The sequence below is a fragment of the Meleagris gallopavo genome, chromosome 17, assembly GCF_000146605.3.
Source record: "Meleagris gallopavo isolate NT-WF06-2002-E0010 breed Aviagen turkey brand Nicholas breeding stock chromosome 17, Turkey_5.1, whole genome shotgun sequence".
Lineage (NCBI taxonomy): Eukaryota > Metazoa > Chordata > Aves > Galliformes > Phasianidae > Meleagris > Meleagris gallopavo.
The window spans coordinates 12,497,847-12,503,757 of record NC_015027.2 but is presented as its reverse complement, the minus strand read 5'-3'; the positions used below and the strand labels follow the sequence as shown (position 1 = coordinate 12,503,757).

General features: G+C 42.0%; 1 long non-coding RNA gene across 1 annotated transcript; it reads right to left on the bottom strand.

Annotated features, from left to right (window-relative positions):
- Nucleotides 1-1,845: 1,845 nt before the first annotated feature.
- LOC116217258 lies at nt 1,846-3,275 on the bottom strand. The gene is made up of 3 exons (XR_004161544.1): nt 3,114-3,275; nt 2,660-2,712; nt 1,846-1,969 (listed from the first exon to the last, which is right to left on the bottom strand). It is a non-coding gene; the product is annotated as an uncharacterized LOC116217258 (long non-coding RNA).
- Nucleotides 3,276-5,911: the final 2,636 nt, after the last annotated feature.

The following is a 5,911-nucleotide window of genomic DNA, read 5'->3' as shown; positions in this document are numbered from 1 at the left end:
CTGTGTTGCTTATCTTATACTTTAAGTCTTTGTAGAGAAAGAGGACAACTTTTTTGCTGCTTCTAAAAATTCTTCGTAGTGGTAGTGAGCTTATTGTTCTTCCTTTAGTGCCAAAGTTCCTCCTTGATACAGTAAAGCTGAGGCTGGAAATAGGGCTTCATTGGAAGGCCAGTTTTTTGAAATTTTCTTCTGGACAAAGTGTGCTAAGAAGAGCAAAAAAGAGAGAAATCTTACTGTATTCTACTAAGTGTAGAAAGGGGCAAAAAGGCTGTGAACAGTTTGGCATACAGCTCATTTAACCAGGTGCACATATGAGTACAGAGCCCAAAGATGCTCTTTCTGAACTCATCCCACAGTTTTTCCTTATACACCTGAAACCAAATAATTGCAATTAATATACTCTGAAACCAGTATATAAAACCTTCTGGAGGAACAGACTGCCCAAAGAGGTTGTGAATGCCATCTCTCTGGAAGCATTCAAGTATGGGGCTGTGAGCAACCTGGTCTGCTGGGAGGTGTCCCTGCCTATAGCAGGGAGTTGAAACTAAATGATCTTAAAGGCCCCTTCTGACCCAAACCATTCTGTGATTCTCTGAACTGGTGCATTCTGAAAAAACTGTTACTGATAGAAAAACAGGGACTTTAGAAGTGCTTCACTTGCCTGAAATTTTGTGTTAGATTAGTTAGATTTTTGCTTTATTTGTGATTAATGGAACTGATCAGTATTTAAATAGATATCTAGTGACAGACTAACTCTAGAGCTTAGCTGGATGCTTCTTATACTGAAATCAGGCTCCACCTCATTCTTCAACAACTGAATTTCCAACTACCTGTATGCTTGCCCTTCTATATGCTGTTTTTTCTCCTGAAAATATATGAAAACTTCCATCCAAGAAACTGAAAAACAAGTTATTTTGGTTAGAGGAAATTACCTCTTCCATAAATGTGAGATGACTAAAGGAATGGATGTACCTCTCACTTAATATTCTGAGCCTATGGGAGAATAGTTAGTTGATCTGCAGTTCAAGTTCCACCCTCATATTCATGTCCTAAGCCCTTTCTTCATATTTTATGATCCTCAGAGTAAACTGCCCATTTTTCATTGACATACTCTATTCGGCTCCTTTCCTTTCCTTTCCTTTGTTTTAATATAAAAATGAGTCGCAATTCTACTGTCATCCTCTCATTAAAAAAAAAAAAAAGTATATATGTTTCCCATTCCATGCTCCCTTCCCATTCCACTCCCTTCAGCCTGCAGTACCACTTCTTTTCCATGAAGAATTTAGATGTGGGTTTTGCTCAGTTTTGGTGAAGAAGGACGCTTTTATGTTGAGGCAGACACCTGCAGGCCAGGGTATTTAGGTTCTGCCCATAGGGCTTTTCATAAAGTTTTAGCAGTTTATGTAGCAAGTCACTACTTGACTTCTGTGGCACTGCTAAAAAAGATAGGAATAATACTTCAATATTTCAAGCCAAAGCAGAACTATATTGCTTTTTAAAGCATGCTGAAACAGCCTCTTTCCCCTCGAATTGGAAGTGCAATGGAGGCAGTGGTGTGTCAGTGTTGTCTATGTACTCTGTCTCATCTGGATTTTACATATTTATGTTGAGTAGATACAAATACTGGAAATATGACTATAAGCTGTGAAATATTTGCTATTTTGTCCATGAAACCTTTCTGGAGAAGTAATTTTAAGAATCATAAGAGAGTTTTTATGCACCAACAAAGATTTTATCCTTTTCACAGTCCTCATGACCCCCCCAGTATGATTTGTGTGTCCACCTCTTCTTAAGTTTAATGAGGGGTTAATCTGCAGTGACAGGGCTAACTCATATTGTTATGGCTGGTTTTGTTTATTCATATGTGCAAACATAAACTCAAAGCTTGGTGAGATCCACCAGGTAACATCTGTCTTGGAGACATGATGGTTCTCTTTCCACTTTACATTGACTGCAGTCAAGTTCTCTTCTGGTACAACAGAGACAGGACACAGGAGAACGACATTTGCCAGGACTTTCTCCCCAAACAGAAATAATATTAACTGATAACATTTGTATAACAGCTTATTTCCACCATATGAAACTTACTTCATAAGTAAGAAAAGAATGGCATGGGAGTTGGTGCTGCTTGGACTCTCCTGAAACCAAGCTGTAGCTTAGCTGGTTGCTTTCTGTCACACTTTTTGCCACCTCCATCCTATTCACTCTACTCAAATTCCAACCAAAAATGGTGGCTAAATAAGCAGGAGAAGTGGGAAGTGCCTTGAATGATGCCCTAGAAGTCTTGCCTCATTTTACAGGCTTTACAATCTCAACCATAGACACTTGTAAGGCTGCAAAGTGCCTGTTAGTGCCTTAGGCTAAAAGGGCTTCTGGTATTTCGGCTTTGCTCTTGCTCAGAAATCAGGAGCACTCTGTCTCTGAAGGAGAAATGCAGCATTTCCAACCCAGGGAGCATGGAGTGAAAAGCAAACCAAGGTGTTCTGCACATCAGCACAAGGTGCTTTATCTAGCCTGCTGTGCAGGGGGTCTTGTTTATGACAGGGATATTTCGTTACAAAATGAGAACCTGCTTGCCTTCCCATCATTTTGAAAAAATACAGAAAGGGCTTCAGCTTATCAGGACAAAGATGTTACAGACCTGTCTCTCATTTCTCACCTAAAAACTGTGTTCTGATGTCTCTCAAGTCAGCCTTTATCTCCCCAAATATGCTGTAGGAGGAAAAAGTTATTGAACTCCAGGGAGAAACTGGTTTCTTTTCTGAGAGATTTTGTTCCCTTTCTCATTCCCCGTGAATGTCACCGTATCTGCTGTTCGCTGAGCAGGAAATGCATTATTAAAGCAGTTTCTCCTCCATAAACTGCTTTGCATCTGACTGTTTCATTTTAAATCCATCACCACAAAGTCAGGCCACCTTGGGATAACCCAACATGAAATCCGACCTGATGAAAATGGCTCATGCCTCCCGGCCTGCCCTGCAACCTGTGAGAAGGGCTTTTATTATTCATTCAAAACCTGTTTAAATCCCCCCCCCTTCTTTTTTTTTCCTTTTTAACCATTTTAAAAATATTAAAACGCCGCAGCTAAGCTGGGAGATTAAACAAGTTTAAACCTTATCATCGCAGGTGGGATATTAGTTCCAATAAAAGGAGGGGAGATGGCAGGCGGCATGGTAACTGGAGCCCCTTCTACTCAGTAACTAATCACTGAGAAAGCATTTGGTGAAGGAGAGGGAGAGTGGACGAGAGAGTGAGACAAACAATGCACCCAAGCTCCTGGCAACCCTAACTGTTTACCATGGTGATGCACAAAAGGAAGAACGCCATGCGGAGCACAGACCTGGAGCTGTCCCCACAGCGCTCGCCCTGGATTCAAGTGCTCTGAGAGGCTGAAAATGTGACCTTCAGAACATTCTGTTGTTGTGGGGTGAGGCTGCATTTGGTCAACCCTGTACCAAAGCGGGCAGAACGGTGCGGAATATCTACCTGTATGTCTTCTATTACACATTTTTCACTTTTTCTACTTATTATACTTCTTAAGAGGAACCACATTCTGAGTCACTTTAACACAGAATTATCATTTCATTGAAAGTAATTGACAAGAAACATTGGGTTCTGAAATGTGCAAAGGGAGGGATGACTTTTTAGAATATTTTTTTCTTCCCTATGAGAGTAAGATGTACTAACAGGCAACTAACCAGCTGGTCCTGTTGGAAGGCAGCACAGCCTCAGCTTCCCAGCCAGGAGCAGCCTACCACAACAGCTCCAGCATCCCACAGCTGGATCACCCTTCCCTTCTTTTCCCAGGGTTCCTCTGCAGATACAAGCTTGTATCCAGCCTTGTGGTGCAGGAGGACCGTGAGTGGAAGCACAGAAGACAGCGTGAGCCCTAGCAGGCAGCATGGGCACCTTTATTTATCTCTTCAGGAATGTTCAGACAAAAGAATCCTGTAACCCCTAATGAAAGAGTTAAATGGAGGCTTGAGACAGAGTGCAGACACTTCGCCGTTGGAATGGTGAAGTGCCAAGAGAAAGGACACTGATTGCCTGCAAATATTGACCTCATTTTGTCACCAGCATTAAAATCCATACACTTGTTCTGATTCTGGGGCATCTTCCCCTGTGATGCAATAAGAAAAGGTACAATAAAGATTTTGAAGGGTGGCATAAGTGTCCTGAGTGGCAGCAACCATTCAGTATTCTTTCAGGAATTTATTCTGATCATGGTAATATGGGTGAGGAATGTTCTGGCTATGCGAGTCTTAAGTACACAAACTCCAATACATAAAACCCACTATAATCTCAAGTAGCTGGAGACCAAACAGCTAGGAACGACATTACTCCTTTCTCTCTCTGCTGACTGTGACAAAATATTGAAGCAAAAACGAACACCCCCTCCTCTCCATACAAACACACATACTCTGTGAGGACAACTGCCTGAAGGAGAAGCAGAGCTCTGTCAGCCTGGAGCTGGTAAATGTGGGCTGGATAACTTTTGTGTGGCCACCTTTGAGGAAATACCTGGTGTTCGTCTGTTTTAGACACAAACCTTTTCCTAAGAGGAAAAAAAAACCACAAAAACCTGTGCTTTTACCATGTATAAAAGGTACTTAGCTCCTTAGGCAGACGGTGTGATTTGTATAAATTAAATAGCCCTTGGCCACTGCTTATAGTGAGGCAAGTACCAGCCTGAACTATGTACTTAAATTCTTAAATGAGGAAACAAAGGGGGAAAAGTTAATAGAATCCTCAGAGAGCAAGCAAAGAAGATGCAAGAAAAACACCCAGAAGAACTTCTGAACGTTGCATCCAGAATTAGGAGAAAGGATCTGAAAACAGTGCAAAAGGTTCTTTACTGTCTCAGTGGGGCTGCACAGATATCAAGGACTGAAGTGCACAGTTATATATTCGTGGGAAAATCATATATATCCTTGCAGCATTGCTTGAGACAAGAACAAGGAGTGACAATACAACAGTGCTGCACAGCAGCAGGCATGGTGCAGGACCAGCCCCCAGCCTGCGTACAAGCATGCCTGCTGGTGCAGTCACTGCTTATGTTGCCAATGCCTAGTGGTGCTGCAATGCCCCCCTTTCGTTACACGGGTTTTTGCAGGAATTAAGGCACCCTCCCTTCTGATTGAAAGAGCTCTCCAGCGAGGAGCAGGACAAGGTTTATCTCATGGGATTAAAGATTGCCACGAGATTCCTGTAGCACTTAAGAAGTAAACACACAGTGAAGACCCATGTGGGGCACCAAGCATCCCCATCTGCTCTCTCTTGGACTCTCTCTCTTGGACTTTCTACTCATGACGTGACAGTTTGCTACTGGCAGCTTCATAGGATTACCAACCCCACCCCCACTCCCCTTTTTTTTATTGTTTGCTTTGTTGCTTTTTCTAGTTAATCTCCTTTCCTCCAAGTGCAGCCTTTGCAGTCTAGGATGTTTCCTTTTTCTGAAAGTGACACAGTTCCTCCATATTCAGTATTCCTATATGCAGTTTAACTTTAGGCAGGGGATAATCATCATTTCCTATCTCAGCTATATTTATCTCTTCCTATATATTTGTCTCTTCCTGTATGCCAGCAACCTATGATTAGTTTGGGATTTAAAGCATGTTTAAGACTTGATGTTTAAATAATCATTGTCTGCTTTACCATTGTAATGCCACCATCAAAGAGCTGTAAGAAAAACCTCTCAATATGACGTGCATGATTTTAAATCACCTCCACCCTTGATTATTTGATGTTGCCCAGATTGCACTTGGAAAATGCCACCCAGCTCTGGATGCTGCATTTCAAGTACAACAAAAGGAAGGCACTGGTAGCAATTTCTTATTGAAGTGCAATGTCACCCCCTGCAACTCCCTGAAAGGAGGCTGTGGTAAGGCTGGGGTTTAGATCTTTTCCCAGG